The sequence below is a fragment of the Geotrypetes seraphini genome, chromosome 11, assembly GCF_902459505.1.
Source record: "Geotrypetes seraphini chromosome 11, aGeoSer1.1, whole genome shotgun sequence".
Classification (NCBI taxonomy): Eukaryota; Metazoa; Chordata; class Amphibia; order Gymnophiona; family Dermophiidae; genus Geotrypetes; species Geotrypetes seraphini.
In genome coordinates this window covers 53,928,920-53,945,582 of record NC_047094.1, presented here as the reverse complement: position 1 = coordinate 53,945,582, position 16,663 = coordinate 53,928,920, and the positions used below count along the sequence as shown (strand labels likewise).

The 16,663-nt window shown below is 43.6% G+C and overlaps 1 protein-coding gene across 9 annotated transcripts in view; it reads left to right on the top strand.

Annotated features, from left to right (window-relative positions):
- LOC117369236 (ankyrin repeat and fibronectin type-III domain-containing protein 1-like) overlaps positions 1-16,663 on the top strand; it is a 1,092,487-nt gene that overhangs the window by 77,362 nt on the left and 998,462 nt on the right. The window contains exon 1 of one of the 9 annotated variants that reach the window (XM_033963489.1): positions 11,304-11,392. The exons of the other annotated variants lie outside the window; for them this stretch is intronic. The gene's annotated coding sequence lies outside the window, so the exon portion shown is untranslated. Of the gene's footprint in view, positions 1-11,303; positions 11,393-16,663 lie in introns of those variants that run through there. 9 annotated transcript variants of the gene reach the window in all.

Here is a 16,663-nt window from a genome sequence, read left to right as displayed (position 1 = left end):
ACCTTGATTGTTCTGTATAAAAGGCGGTATATCTTGTGCTAAGAAACATAAACTGTCAAGTACAGCACAAGGCTGAGCTGAAAGAGTGCTGTAGCTGCTTAGTTCCCCTTTTCCTAGGAAAGCCTTTGATAATCTTAAAATATACAGTAGAAAGTTAGCTGTTTTATTTTAACCTCACACCAACAGCATAAAATATTTGAACAATCTTTCCCTACTTTTTAAAACTTTGGCTTAAGGCTCACATTCAGAAGTCGCTGTCAAATGCACACAGGGCTGAATTCCCTGGCAGGGACTGCAGATTTTTAAAGTTTTCTCTTCTTTAAATAATCACTCCATCTCTCTTGGACTAATTTATGGATATGAGTGGAACACCACCATATACGGACACAGCTATAATCTATTCAGGAGGGACAGAGATGCAATATTCTATGTGGCTTTTACAAAACTGTGGTAACCACTAGTGTGTGCTTACTGCAGTAATTTTGCAATGTGTGTATGCAAACTGTGCACTAACACCGCTCCCCCCCCCCTATTTTTTCACTGAGGAGGTGTATCTGGGGGATGGCAAGTGAGCATTTCTGCACTAATCACATAGCACATCTGCATTCCCGATTGCTAACTGATTAGAATGTGATTAGCGTAGGAGCCCTTAGGGCCAGATTCTGTAAAAGGCACCTAACTCGGTAGGCGCCTATCAAAGTGGAATCTATCGCATTTCAATCAAAGTTAAGCGTCGTTTATGTAGAATCGCACCTGGCAGCGCCTAAATCGACTTAGACAACACTAGTCGTCATAATGTTAGGTGCCAGTATGTTAAGCCAGGTTTTTCTTGGCCTAATATACAGTACTCCCCCTGAAATTCACAGGGATTCCGTTAACAGGAACACCCGCAAATTTAGAAAAACCACGAATGCGGTTTAGGAGCTGATTGAAGGCAGGAGAGGGCAGCTGGGGCACCGGTTGGTGCTGAAAATTATTCTCGGTATTTTCCGACCGCCTCTTCCTGGTACTAAAGTCAGGCTACACCAATCAGGAGCTGCTTTAACACGCCAGATAGCGTGTCAAAGCAGCTCCTGATTGGTGCAGCCTGACTAGTACCAGGAAGAGGCGGTCGGAAAATACCGCTAATTACTGAGTCTGCAGTTCGCGAACCATGAAATCGCAGGGGTTTGCTGTACTAGCATCTACTGGCAGCTAATTCAATCCATGCCCAAACTTGCCCTTAACCACACCTACTTTCAGTGTAGGCACCTACCGGCTAATTGATTTTTTACATTGTTTTTAAATCTTTTTTAATGGTGGTTTCAATTATCACCAATTAAAAAAAATTAATAGGCACCTAACTCGGTAGATGCCCCAATCTAGGCACCTACCAGTAGTAGGTACCTTTTATAGAATTAGGGCCTTACAGCCTGTAAAATAGGTGGTGGTAAGGGCTGATGCAGTCATCTTTTTTAAAGGCCACACGCTAATGGCAAAATTGGCACGCGGACATTAATTTGGAAAATGGACAATTGTCCATTTTCTGGCTGTGCTAGAAATGGTCTTCACACAGGAAAGACCTGCATAAGGGCACGCTAAGGCAACTTTTTAAGCACAGCATAGTAAAAGGGCCCCTCTGTCAAGAACAATGTGTCCCATGCATTATAAAATAAACTTTATATTTTAGTGCTGGGGCGGGTTATAGGGGCTCATAATAATAATAAAAAAAAGTCTACAAAGTGGCCTAAATGGGTACTTGGACAATTAAAAAATCTGATCGTCCAAGTGCCCATAACCAAAGCTGGTTTTAGACGTATCTAAAACCAGATTAGGCCTTTCCCCTGCCTCTAAACGCATAGAGTGAAAAGAGGCATTTTTAGAGGAGGGGAAAGGGCAGAAGGTGGGCAACCTACACTTAGTAGTACAACAGGTATAACCAAAAGTTTAGGCAGCTTGCCTAGTCGGCACTTATATGTTTTGACTTAGACCAAGTCAAAACAGGTATAAGTGCCGAAAAAGAGGCCACTGAGCTGATCGCGGCTGCCACGATGAGCTCAGCGGCCCCAGCAACCTGCCCCCCCCACCGCAACCATCGCAGCAGGAGAGATGGCTCATCTCCCCTGCCGCGATGGCAATTATCCCTCTATCCGAACTGCCTGCTTCTACTTTCAACGTTTAGGGCCTAGGCCTAGGCCAAAAGGGGACTTAGATGTTTTTTTTGTTTATGCCCCTCCACGCGTGTTCTGCACTAATTGGTTAGAGCAGCTACATTGTCGCCCACTAACCAATTAGTGCAGGGTTAGCACATGAGCTCTTACCACCTATAAATTAGGTGGCAGTAGGGGTTTATACAGATGTTGTGCGTTTGTAATACATGCACAACATCTGTGTTCATTAAAAAAAAAAGAAAGAAAAGGTTTCCTGCCCCAAACAGCTGAGCGGCAGGAGGCTGCTTTTGGGCTTCCCCTGCAGCTCAGCTGTTCGGGATTCTCTGCGCATGTATTGAGTCGGTTTTCCAACGACTGGTGAGGTGAGATTAGGGCAGACATCTGACTCAACCCATTTGCATGGAAAACCTTTTGAGCTGTTTGGAAATTGACCAAAAAATTGGCCAACAGCAACCTGCAGGGTATTAATGACCGTGCATTGTGCATTAGAGAATGACACGGGGAAAAAATCTGTCCCCGTCACCGGCCCGTCACCGGCCCACCATCCTCTGCACCGCCCCGTCACCGCCGATCCCTTCACCGCCCCGTCACCGTCCCCGCCATCCCTTTCACCGCCCCGTCACCGCCACTGCCATCCCATTCACCGCCCCGTCACCGTCCCCGCTGCATCCATATAAGCCTTTTTCCTTTCACTCCCTCCTTCCAATTTGAGCCGGGAACACTAGCGATCGCACGGTCCCCGCGGCCACTACCTGCCTGCCCGGTCGATCCTGGTGTTTGGCCGGCTCTCTCCCTTCTCCTCACCTTGGTTTGTGGGTTTTCTTTTTCGGCAATCTGCGCGCTTTCCCAGGGAGCCGCACACGCGCGGCTGCTCAGTGTTCAATCTTCTGCTCTGCTGCAACTTCCTGTTTCCGGTTGCGTCAGAGCAGAAGATTGAGGCTGAGCAGCGGCGGGTGTGCGCGGCTCTCTGGTAGCGTGCGGGTCGCCGAGGAGGAGGATCTGCGGACTGGGGTGAGGAGAGGGGAGAGAGCTGGCTGGACACTGGAATCGATTGGGCGGGCGGGTGTGATCTGCGGGGACCGCGCGATCCTTCATGCCTCACTGCGGGGGACAAGACCATTCACCGCCCCGCGGGCGGTGAATGGCCTTGTCCCCGTCGCCGCAGCGACTGCTAGTTTTCTTCCCCGTTTTCGGCGGGTGACCCGCGGCTAAAATGCGGTGGCCGCGGGTAAACCGCTACCGTGTCATTCTCTATTGTGCATCTATCCCTAAAAGAGGTGAAACATGAAGTTAACATTGTGGAAAATCCTCAGTGAAAAATGTTCAGTGCAAAAGATCCACTTGTGCATTAGTGAGTGAGACTAATGAAACAGAAAATAAACTAGTGAAGAGAGGGGTGAACTAAATAATATGACCCTATAATATAAAAAAACAAAAAGTGGCATTTTTAAACCACATACCTTAGCTGTCTTAAATATAAAAACATAAAAGTCTACAAAGAAAGGAAAAAAAAAAAGGAAACAGATGTCAAAAATGAATGCAGAATGAGTGTAGAAAAGAGAACCATTTTAAATGTATTATCGTAGAAATATAAAAACCTCCAGTGCTAGAAATGTGCACAAATGACAGTCTATAAAATGCATATGTGAAAAGGGACAACACTATAGTATTTCAGATGAAAAAATGAAAGGCCATGCAAAAGTTCTATGTAAAGAACCCAGTGTGGGTACAATATAATTATGAAATTTTAAATAAATAACACACTTCATTTATAATATAAACAGAGGAATAATCTTAAAGACCACATGCAAGAAAACTAAAAACCAAACAAAGCTAATTGAATGTTATGGTGAGCAAACATACATATCAGAAAACAATGTAAGCTAATGCCCCAAAATGCCAGAACATACATAGCTAATTTAGATCTAAGGAATAAACCACAAGAATTTCAATTGGCAGTGAAAGTGGCACTTGACTCTCAAGAAAACAGTAAAAAGAAACACTATGAAATGGATATTTGGTGTAAAGTGAGATATAATGAGGACAGATTAATACATAGGCATCAAAATGGGGGAGGCCATAGGGGCCATGGCCTCCCTAAAAATTGACAATCGGAAATATGGCTCTCCTGACTCCCCCACCTCCCCGCCACTGTAATTTAAAATGTTCGGGCAGCTGGCGGCACAAATGTCTGCCTTCCCTGGAAGTGATCTTTCTTCAGTGTCCTGCCTATGTGGAAAGAGGAAGTGCTGAAGAAAGAACACTGCCAGGGCAGACCGATGGTGGGAGGCTGGATTTGTTGCGTTACCAACTGCCTGAAGATTTTAAATTACAGCAGTGGGGTGTTGGTAGGTGGGGGAGTCAGGAACTGGGGAGAGATTGTACCACAGGATCCAGCTAAGAGAGAGGAGGGGCTGGGGTTGGGAATGAGGGAAGGACAGATGCTGCACGGGGCGGGGGCTGGGGGGGAACAAGAAGGACAGATATTGCATGGGCTGGGGGATTGGGAAGACAGGGAAGAAAAGATGCTGCATGGGCTAGGAGGGGGTTGGGAAGAACAGATTCTGCACGGGCTGGGGGTTAGGAAGAGAGGGAAAGAGAGATGCATGGGTGGGGTAGTGGGATGGGAGGGAAAGAGAGATGCTGCCAGTGGGTGAGGGAAGAGAAAAAGAGAAATGTTGGACTTAGGATGTGGAGTGGGAGGGAAAGAGAGAAGGTATACATGGGGAAAGGAAGAAAGGGAGAATTGTTGGACATGATAGTGGTGGAGAGGAGGGAGGGAGAAATGTTACACTGGGAGGGAGGAAAGATGACTCAAGGAAGGGAGATAGACATGGGAACAAATTTGTCCCCGTCCCTGCATGAACTCAGTTTCCCTGTCCTGTCCCTGTGAGTTTTGTCACTGTACCTGCCCCATTCCTGTAAGCTCTGCCTTAACAACACAAGCCTCAAACACTTAAGATTTTAAAGTGTTTGAGGCTTGTGCAGATGAGGACAGAGCTTGCAGCAATGGGGCAGGGACAGGAAAAGAACGGGGAAATGAGCTCCAGTGGGGACAGGGAAAAATTTGTCCCCGTGTCATTCTCTACTTCCCATCTCTACAGAAGCTCATGTATCATAACACCTTTACAGAAGCTCATGTGTTGTAGTGCCTTTGCAGAGACTCATGTAGACCACTCTGAATTGACTCTCTAGTCATTAGTAGCGGTATAGAAGCTCTCAATAAACAATATATCTGTAGAATTTATTATGACCTTAGTCTATTTTGTCTGGGGCAATTTTGACACTTATCATGTAGTATACAAGACCTTTGTATTGTCTCATCTTTCCTCAGCTGCATTGCCCTTTGGTTCTGCTCTGACTTGGGGTGGGGGAGGGAATGTCATATGCTGAGTGACTGCATCATAGATTACATCATGCACCATGTTTGTCTGAAAGCAGTGGATGCTATGTGGTAACTATTGTGTTATTCTTTGTACTTTCCAGAGCATATTCAAAGTTTGTTTTTTTATTTATATAAGTTTTACAGGGCTGTTTTGAAATAGAATTATTTTGTGACTGGTTTCCTTGGAAGCACAGGAGAGCAATAAATTTGCAAATTCTATAGTTTATAGGCTTCTTTGATCTTTCTGCCTTTTTTGTTCCTGCAGTTTTTATTTTAGTATAATGTATCCTCTGGACTATACTGGGCTTTAAGCCACTTATCCTTCCCAAATCTGAATTGATAATTAGAAGCGTGTCTCTTTACTGTCAGGAGGCAGATGGTGTCATTCTAGCCTGGAAGAAATGAGAGGGCCCCTATTTTGCTTGTATTTTTTTGGACATTTTTTCTAGCAGTGCTGCTGAGAATGAGTTTCACTATTTGCACTTATTTTTAGTGTCTTTGGTCTGTTTTTAAATATGGTAATTTGGGATATCATGAAAAAGTAACAATTTAATACAGCATTTGTTCTGCCCCCATATTATATGGGCATTTGCTCAGTTTCTTGTATAAGAACAAGTATAAATGTTTATGCTAAGATGTATAAGTAAAGTGTGCTCTGTGGACTTAAATCTCTAGAAATCTTTGCTTCTCCCAGAGAGCTGGGCTGCAACTACAGAGCTTAAGTTCACCCTTCTTCAGTTTGAGAGAATACAGTTGCTATATTTGTAGACCACATGGCTAAATGAGAACTTGAGTTTAGCATTGCTCTCTCACCAGGTTTTCTGCCTTTCTTTCTAACAATCTAATATAGCTTAGGTTGCAATATCTAAGTCTGGAGCACAGTGTTATTTTCCACAAGGTGTGGACATACTCCTAGCTTTCCCTTGAATAGGATGGGCTGGTAGAGTGAGAAGATTCTGTGAAAGTTGAACTGCCTTGAAATCATCAATTGTAAGTGTTTATTCTATACTTCATGTTATTAAAGAAAGTTGTTCAAGAACTACAGAGTCTGGCTGATAACACTAAGGTTACAGAAATAAGAGTTAACTGAATAGGAGCCTCATACAATTGCCAATATAACTCAGAGTGAGTTCAATAGTGCTTGACCATTCAGAGGAATCCTTGTTTTCCAGTACAAAGCCTGAGAAGAGTTCAGTGAGGAAATCTATAAAGACTGTTCAGGGAAGCTGTAAAGTGTCTAGTAAAGCTATAGTCAGCACAGCATTTATATTTTGCACTTTTACCCATGTTTGATACAAACTGGTTGACAGTATATTTTTTAAACCTTGTTCACCGCAGGCAGAATTAGGCATGAATATTCAATGTGAGATATGTCTGGGCACTGGCATTGAATACCCTGGGCTATGCTGGCATATGTTAGCTGCTGGGTCTTATGTAGGTCCTGACCAATGTTTATTCAGGATCCCAAAAGACACTTATGCAGTCCCTGGCTGAATGTCAGATGGGACTCACATAGGGGAAGTAGGTGCCCTCAACTTTCCCCCTCTTCCTCATGAGCTGGATCCCTCTCCCTCTTCCCCCAAATGACAGGGCCTACTTTGTATATCCTTGGTCTTAGGGATCCTATAGGTAGGAGTGATGCCCACCTGCTCCTGCCTGCTATGGCAATGGTCACAAATCCCTGAATTCTATAGGAATGTCCATATTTGCCTATCAAACTTTGGAGGCAATCCCAAGATGTATACACAACCTAATTGGTAACAGATCAATTAACAGCACTGATTAGGTTCTATCAACCAATTATTGACCACCAATTAGGATTTGCGCTTGCATCTGGCTGGGTACCCAAATTTCATAACAAACACCCCAAAAGAGGGTCTGGCCATGGGAGGGGCATAGGCAGGTTGAGGGCTTTCCAAAAATCTGCATGCAATGTTATAGAATAATGGGGATGTGCACCCAAATTACAACTGGTTATCCAAGGACAAGCAGGCAGCATATTCGAACATGTGGGGTGATGTCATAATGGAGCCCAGTACGAACAGTATTAAAAGTGAACTGTCATTTTAAGTTTTAAGAAATTTCATGACTGCCCGCATCACGTATGCATGAGTGCCTTCCTGCCTGATATCGGCTCGCGGTTCCTCAGTTTTTTGTTTTCCGCTAAGCGAAGAAGTGCTTTTCTGTACTTTGTCCAGTCTATGTTGCCTTCAACCCGTAATATCTTTCTACCATTTTTTCTTTACTTGTTCTTTACTTTTGTTATTCTTAGTAAAAAACAAAACAAAAAAAAATAAAATTTCTTTTTGTCACTTGGACCGTCTGGCTTCTTGGCAGTTCAAAGTTTAACTTTTGTCTACATATTTTTAGTTTGGAGATACTTATCCCATGCTTGTTGAGGGTCTGTCTGTGTGAAAGAAGCCAGTTATTCCAATAGCACATTGAATATCTATGTAGAATCAATCTGTACTAGTCCAATTTGTTTAGTAGCTTGGAAACAAGAATATTTCTAAAACATAATTCTAAACCAAACAGTTATAGTGGACATTGATATTCTTTTGTTTGTTTGGTTTCTCATTGAAAAGGCAATAAGCCTTGTCTTATAGGTTAATGTTAAGGATAGCTTATATATTGGTAGGTTTCAAGTTTCCTGTAAATGACAGAAAAACACTTTTTTTTTTTTCCAAATCCACACTTCCTATGGGCTTTGGTGTGTTTACCATGGCAGCATCACTACCGCAACTTTGTAAAAGAGGCCCTAAGTTATTTGCGTTTGATATTCTGAGGGCTGTACTGGATTGAATTTTTCTTTTCTTTATTTGCTGGCTTTGTTTTTGTTGCTTTGAAATGGACATTGTCTGTTTGTGCTGTTTGGTTTCGCTTCACACTGAGAAAAGCACTAAGCCATGTGCAATTGGTTTGCTTTTACACTTAAAAAAAAGCACTAAGGACATCTTTTACTAAGCCGTGGGAGCAAGTGCCACATGACAAATGCTCCGATAGCCATTCAATCCCTATGGGCATTGGAGCATTTAACGCGTTGACCTGTGCTATTGGGCTTAGTAAAAGAGGGTGATATTTTGAGGGTAGGGTTACCATATGGCTTCCGCCGGTTAGAGGATGTAAACTTAAAAAACATCATCAATATCTTTTTTCATATCGGGCAGCATTATAGGGCAAAGATCTAGAACCATTGTTTCTGCTTACTGACACTTATGGGGAATTTAGGAGACACCTAAAAACATACCTGTTTTTGAAGTACTTAGGTAGCTGATTTGTAGAATTTTATCATGCAATAATTAGATCTTTTTAGGGTTTTTTAGCTATTGACTTTTACCTTTTTAGTTTTATTCAATTTGTTGTATTTTTAACTATTGTAAACCACATAGAATTTTACGGCCTTGCGGTATATAAACTGTTATTATTATTATTAAATCTGGGTTTTATTTCCATTGAAAGCAATGAAAGTAAAACCTGGATATCTCAATTTGTCCTCCTTTATCTGGAGCCATTTGTTAACTCTGTTTGAGGGCTGTTCTTGATATGGTTGCAATTGTGTCTGTTTGGCTCACAGTTTAAAAAAATTCACTTCTTTTTTTTTTTTTTGTTACTTTATCTTTATTGAGTTTAAATATTATGATAGCAACAATCATAATGAAATAAAAGTGTCCACCATATAGTAAATCACATTAAGCAATATAAGAAAAATTAAACATTCTTTCTACTGTTAATTAGTCCACAATCATTGAGGAAGGAGTATCACAAATCAGAGACTGTTTAATCCAGCATTTTATAAGAAACATTTTAAGCAGGCTGAAGTGGATCCAATTTACTAACTAGGAACATTATCTTGGTTACAAATGGGGGTACTTGCAGTCGTCACCTCCTTATCCAATAAGAACCTCGATAACTGTGCAGATTCAAAAAAAGTATATTTAGCTCCCCTAAAATTAACTAAACATTTACAGGGGTATCTCAATATAAACGTAGCTCTAATTTTTAACACCTGTGGTCTCAAGAGTAAAAACTGTTTCCTTTTTTTCTGAGTTATCCTAGAAACATCTGGATACATTCTTATTTTTTGATTCAGAAACAAAACATCTTTATGTTTAAAAAACAACTTCAAGAGACATTCTGTATCTGAATCTAATGCTAGTTGAACAAAAAGTGTAGCAACCATTAATTCCTCTGATTCTGACTTCTCTAATAGATTTGTTAAGTCCAATACGTCTATTACTGGTTTTTGATTATCCTCCAGAATCTTCTTCTTTCCCAAGGAAATATAATAAATTTTTGAAATTGGTGGAAAGGAATTTTGTGGGACTTTTAGAATCTCCTAAAGGTACCGTTTAAACATATCAAGAGCTGTAGTGGAAATTGATTTAGGAAAGTTGATCAGTCTCAAATTTTGTCTGCTTGTTAACTTTTCAAGAACCTCCATCTTAAAATTAATAAAGTGGTACCTTGGATTAAGAGCATAATCCGTTCCAGGAGCATGCTCGTAATCCAAAATGTTCATTTATCAAAGCGAGTTTCCCCATAGGAAATAATGGAAACTCGCTTTGATACGTTTCCAACCCCGAGGCCAGCGGCGCTGCTCTATCCCCCCCCATGAGAACCGGCATTGCTCCCCCCAAAGGCCCCCCCTGTGATCTGGCACCCTCCCCCCCCCTGCGATCCGGCACCCCCCCGCCACGATTGGGCACCCTCCAGCCGCGATCAGGCATCCTCCGCCGTGATTGGGCACCTCCCACCGCTGCTTACTGTCATCTGGGCACCGGCACATTCTCTCAGTGAACTCGCAGGCCTTGAGCATGCGCAGATGCTCAAGGCCCAGCAAGAAGAGGAGGCTGATCTTCGGGCACCGGCACCAACGCACAGGACATGCCGGTGTTGGTGCCCAGATGACAGTAAGCAGCGGTGGGGGGTGCCCAATCGTGACGGGGGGGGGGGGGGTGCCGGATCATGGAGGGAGGGTGCTGGATAGCAGGGGGAGGATGCTCGTCTTGCAAAACACTCGCAAACCGGTGCACTCGTAAACCGAAGTACCACTGTATTATCATTATCCCTCATAAGGAGCTGATTATGTGCTCCCAGTATTTCCAATTTTTTTTTCCTGCTCAAGTGATTTTTTTCTCAACATTTACAATAGCTTCCAATTTTCTTTCATGTTCTAATGACTTTTCCTCCAATTTGCACACTTTTTTTTTTTTTTTTTTTGCAATTTTAAGATCTCAGAAAGTATCCCTGCACAGTGAGTAGACAGAGTTTGCAATTGATTTCCCAGGGAAGTCTGTAATGTTGATATTGCCTCCCAAATAGAGTTTAAATCCACCACTGAAGGTTTTTCTAGAGGAGCTAGGGAACATTTAAAGTTTAATTCTTTAAGCTGCTCAGTACCTTTTTGAAAGTTCAAAAGTAATGGTGATTCTTGCCATTCCTCTACTTTCCCCAAGACTTCCTGAGGTTGCAGTTGTGTTGGAAAGGCAGAAGACACTGTTCGGGCTGCCAGTTCTTCATTTTCCTCCTCCTCGCAGCTCCCGGAAGTCACCACCACACTCTTCTCGCCCTGCAAACTCAGTTGAGGGAGTGGCTGTGCAGGTGTGTCTCGTTCCTCCGGAGAGAAGCTGGCCGCCTCAAAAGAGATGGAAGGGCTCTCCGAAATGCCCCCCCATCACGCCGCAGACTCTCTCTCCGGTTCTCCTTGGGTCTGATGTTTGACGAACTCATCTATGGGGCCAGGCAATTGCTGTGACCCGGGTTTGACAGGAAAAACCCAGGTCTTGGACTTACGCTTCACCATTTTGAAAATAAGGCTCGGGAGCATTCAGCCTAACAGCTTCAGTCCGCCATCTTGGTAAGCTCCTCCCTCCTCAAATTCACTTCTTTATTTGTTGTGGTTTTGTGAATTGAATAAGGACTAAAATTTTTGGGATAGCTGGACTGATATATCAATAGTATTGAGCTGATGTTTGGTTTTCTGTGCACAATGCAGAACCCAGCATGCCTCACAAATTGTACTTTTTATTGATATTATTTCAATCAGTGTAAAAGTTAGGACACACAGACACCCCCCCACCCCCACCCCCACACCCCCCCAACCTCCCCACAAACACATCCACACCCACCCACACACCGACCCACACACACACCCACCCACACACCCCCCCACCCACCCACACACACACACCCTACAAAGTAGGTGTCTGTCGTGGTTGAGGGAGAAGTGTACAGACTCTTAAGCTTGCCCAAGTCTAAGCATGGGCTTGGTTTCTCCCTTAAGTGGCCTTGGGCGAGCTTAGGCAGCAATCCATGTCTCCCTAGGGCCTCAATAAGCACCTGAAATGTAGGCCAACAAAAAGCTGGTCTACATTTCAAATAGACCCGGCTGCTATGCTGATTGTAGCAAAGAAATCTCACTGTCGTGATCAGCTGAGTGGCCATGGCAGGGAACTCACCCTCCCTGCAAAGTTGAATTTAAGGAAGAATGCCCACTCCATCCTGCAACCCCCCCAGAAGCATCCTCCAGCATAAGGAGTGGCCAATTCCTTCTGCCGGAACCCCCCAAGCAATCCCTGGCAGGAGGAGTGTCCAATTCCTTCTGCTGGAACCCCCCCAAAACACCTCCCCACCCAACAGTGATAGGCAGGAAGGATGCTGACTCCCTCCTATCAGAACACCCCCCTGAAATACTCCATCCCCACTCAACTGCGATAGGTAGGAGGGATGCCCACTCCCTCCTGCCAGAAGCCCCTTGAAACCCTCCCCCAGTGATTGAGTGACCCTCCCACCCATACGGTGACCACTCCTCTACCCACCTGGCAAACCCCTAAAGGGGAGATCCACCCCCAACTCCCCCGTACCTTGTAAACAGAAGGTCCAGCTGGAGGGAGCCTAAGGCCCTGATTGGCTCAGATGCCTAAGGCCCCTCCCATTGGATGCACTGGGAGAGACTTAAGGCTCCAATTGACCAGATACCTAAGGCCTCTCAGGTGCTGAGTAATAAAACTGTCCAAAGATACATAGTAAAAATGTTGTTGTATGGACCCGACATGGGTGTGTTTCGGCCATAAAAGACCTTCCTCTAGGATCCTGAAGGGATATATGGACATGAAAATATGTGTATGAAATAAAACGGAAAAGATACAAATGTGATATGGTGCTAGTGGAAAGTGGAATAGTGGTACATGTGCAAATGAAGATAAATGTGAAAACTGATGCAGATGTGATATGGTGCAAGTGCATGCTGCTAATGGATTATTGAGGGGACTTGAGTCCTGCTAACAAGAGAATGAGTGATCGAAAAAACATGTAGTAGTGTGTGTGGCTTTATGTGAGTGCCCAGTGATGTTGTGAAAATGACTGTGATTAGTAATGAATAATAAAAAATATATAATAAGTAAAATATATCATATAAAATGTGTGTAAAATATGTGCCTTGTGCAACTCTAAAGATGCATGGCCAGTCTTCCATTGACTCTCTTGAATCACATCTCAATTTTACTCCTCACTGTGTGCTGTTTAAACCATTTTCATTTCAGATATGTGCTATGTTTGTTAATGGACCTCAGCAATACCCTCCTCCATCCGTTATAGCAAATTTTTAAACGGGGAATCTTGAGAGCAAAAATCCTCACCGGTCCAATTGTTACTATCTTTTATGCTTAAACTTTTAAATTTTTAAATTATTGAAACCTTGAATCTTTTCAATTCTTAGATATGTACTTATCTTTTACATGCAGCGGTTGGACTAGATTCCTGGATGATGTTTTTTTTCTTGTGGAGAGGCACAATAAATGGATTGACAGAATTTTTGGATTACCTAAATTCCAGAGATCCACAAATCAAGTTTACATATGCCTTTCACCAACAGAAAATTGAATTTTTAGATCTCATAGTAAAGCACACTCATGAGGGTTTCTCCACTACCATCTATAGGAAACCCATGTCCCGGAATACCCTTTTGCATTTTTCTAGTCACCACCCAGTAAATTTAAAATTGAACTTACCCATTAGTCAATATTTTAGAATTAGAAGAAATTGTTCTGATGTACAAGATTTTAAACATCAAGCTAAGGTGCTAGAAGGCAGATTTTTGGAGAGAGGTTACCCGAAGAGGGCATTAAAGAAAGCTTACCTAAGATCACGGTATGCACATAGGGAACTATTGCTTGAGGAGAGGAAGAAGGAAGAGGAAGATGAACGCCTCATATGTGTTTTACCATTTTCAAGGGCTACAAAATTGCTCATACAGTTTATGAGGAAACATTGGCACATATTGGGGCTGCACACAAATCTAAGAGATTTCCCTATGATAGCTTTCCAGAGAGGTAAAACTATTGGACAGGTTCTAAATTTTAAGAAGTTTCATGATTATGCTGAAATCAAGCATGCGGAAAATGCCAATGGTGTAATATCACCATAGAGGGGGCAAGGTAAATATATCACCATTGAATCTAGATCCATTTCTGATTGCAACAGCAGGGGGGTGATCATATGCCCCTGGAACTTAATATACATAGGGAGGACCAGCAGACCAGTGAAGGTTCGTCTTAACGAACATAAATCACGCATAAAGAATAAAAAGAAGGAAGCACCGATGGTTCAGCATATGTTGCAGTTGAACCATTCTATACTTGATTTAAGATGGAGAATCATAGATGACGTCAGCGAGGGGAGGGTGGGTGGTAACATCGAGGCAGCTTTAAATGTTAAAGAGCAGCGCTGGATCCACCGGCTTAATACGGTGGAACCTGCGGGGTTAAATTCGGAAATAGAATGGTCTACCTTATATTGATTTCTCCAGGTTTAGTTGTTGAGAGTTCCCCCTTAATTCTATATTGAATTGTGATTGGATGCACATTGGAGCAAGTAGGGGGTTGGTCTTCTTCACAAGATCTATAAATAGCTACATGAAAGAGGCCGCCGCCATCTTGCAATTTAAACTTAGAGCGGGGTGGATGTTAAGCGGCTTACGGTGAGTGAATGAGGAAAATGAGTATGAAAGTTTTAACTCATAGTAGGATATTGGTAATTGTGTACTGATATAAGCTATATTTATTTGTAGTATGGATCCCTGACGAAGCGGAAGCGAAACATGTCAGGGTTCAACCGCTGCATGTAAAAGATAAGTACATATCTAAGAATTGAAAAGATTCAAGGTTTCAATAATTTAAAAATTTAAAAGTTTAAGCATAAAAGATAGTAACAATTGGACCGGTGAGGATTTTTGCTCTCAAGACTCCCTGTTTAAAAATTTGCTATAACGGATGGAGGAGGGTATTACTGAGGTCCATTAACAAACATAACACATATCTGAAATGAAAATGGTTTAAACAGCACACAGTGAGGAGTAAAATTGAGATGTGATTCAAGAGAGGCAGTGACGCTTTGTCTCAATATAAATTATCAGCCTTATAGTGGTGGTTACACAGTCTTCCATTGAAGCATCGTTTAGGTCAGTGTTTTTCAACCGCTGTTCCGCGGCACACTAGTGTGCCGCGAGATGTTGCCTGGTGTGCCGTACGGTCAGGGCCGCCATCAGGGCAGTACCACCAGTCCTGCATTCAGGGGCCCGGAGCTGACAGGGGGCCCGGGCTCCCCCAGGGTCCTAGGCCACAGTCTAGGGAGAGGGGCGGTCCACCCCACGTGGACAGGAGTTCAATACATCTCGAGCCGCGAGGCTCGTCTTCTGTTCCTGCCTGCCCTGCAGCTAACATATAGCCGATCGCAAGCGTTCCCCGATGTCAGCGCTGACGTCGGAGGGAGGGCTTAAGCAAAGCCTGCCCTCCGATGTCAGCGCTGACGTCGGAGAATACTTCCGTTCGGCTATTTGTGCGCGGCAGGGCAGGCAGGAAGCAGAAGACAAGCCTCGCGGCTTGAGCTTCGTTTTGCTGAGAAAGTTGCAAAGATGGGCTGGGAGGCAAACACGGAACACAAAAGGGGGGAGGGAGTGCGTTTTGGACACAAGGCATGAACTTGGGAGAGAGGAAGGGAGGGAAAGAGATGGTTGTGTACACGGGGAATAGAAGAAAGGAGAATTTTTGGTCATAGGGAGGGAGTGAGGTACAGATAGTGGCATACCAGGGTGGGGGGGGGGGCGGTCTGCCCCACCCCGGGTTTACGTCCCAAGGGGGTGCACAGCTGGCCACCCTCCAGTGTTGTCCCTAGGCCGGCAAACTGCGGCTCTTTAGCCACTTGAGTGCCACCGCCGCTATCGGGAACAGGCTGGCGCCAAGTTCTCCCTGCTTTTCCCTGTGGGGCCGGCCAACTCTCGCCACTCGCGTCAATTCTGACGTCGAAGAGGACGTTCTGGGCCAGCCAATCGTGGCTGGCCTAGAACGTCCTCTCCGACGTTAGAATTGACGACGGGTGGTGAGAGTTGGTCGGCCCCGCGGGGAAGAGAAGCAGGGAGAACTTGGCGCCGGCCTGTTCCCGATGGCGGCGGTGGCACTCAAGTGAATTACTTTATATATAGTCAATATAGGCACAGAGTTAAATTTTTTAACATTTTCTAATGGTGGTGTGCCTCGTGATTTTTTTCATGAAACAAGTGTGCCTTTGCCCAAAAAAGGTTGAAAAACACTGGTTTAGGTACCTTGCATGTCTGGAAATAGTGCCTAATTTTTTAGGTGTCATTTATAGAATTCCCTAGTATGTTTCAATATATATGTATAATATAACATAGTGCTTTATATATCCAGTTCATGCTATATAAATTTTCAATAAATATTATTTGGCTAGTCTAGTATTGATAGTGGCATATATGCCACTTTAGTAATCTCTGTTCCTGATTTTAAGGCCAAATGGGATCGGCACATGGGATCTATTCACAGGGCAAAGGTAGGGGAGGGACATTAAGGTGGGCAGACTAGATGGGCCGTGGGCCCTTATCTGCCGTCTATTTCTATGTTTCTATGTTTCTGGTATTCTGTGCAAAGGGTTGTGTTTTGTTTTCCTCCTCTTGGCAGGTCAGGGGCATTCCCAGAAATTAGGTGCGATGTTATAGATTACCTGCATTTGTCCACCTAACATCAATTAGGTATGAGCATTTATACCAGCCTTTGGCAGGCATAAATGCTTGCACTGAAAGTTAGGTGTGAAATGCACACTGAGCTACTATTCTGTA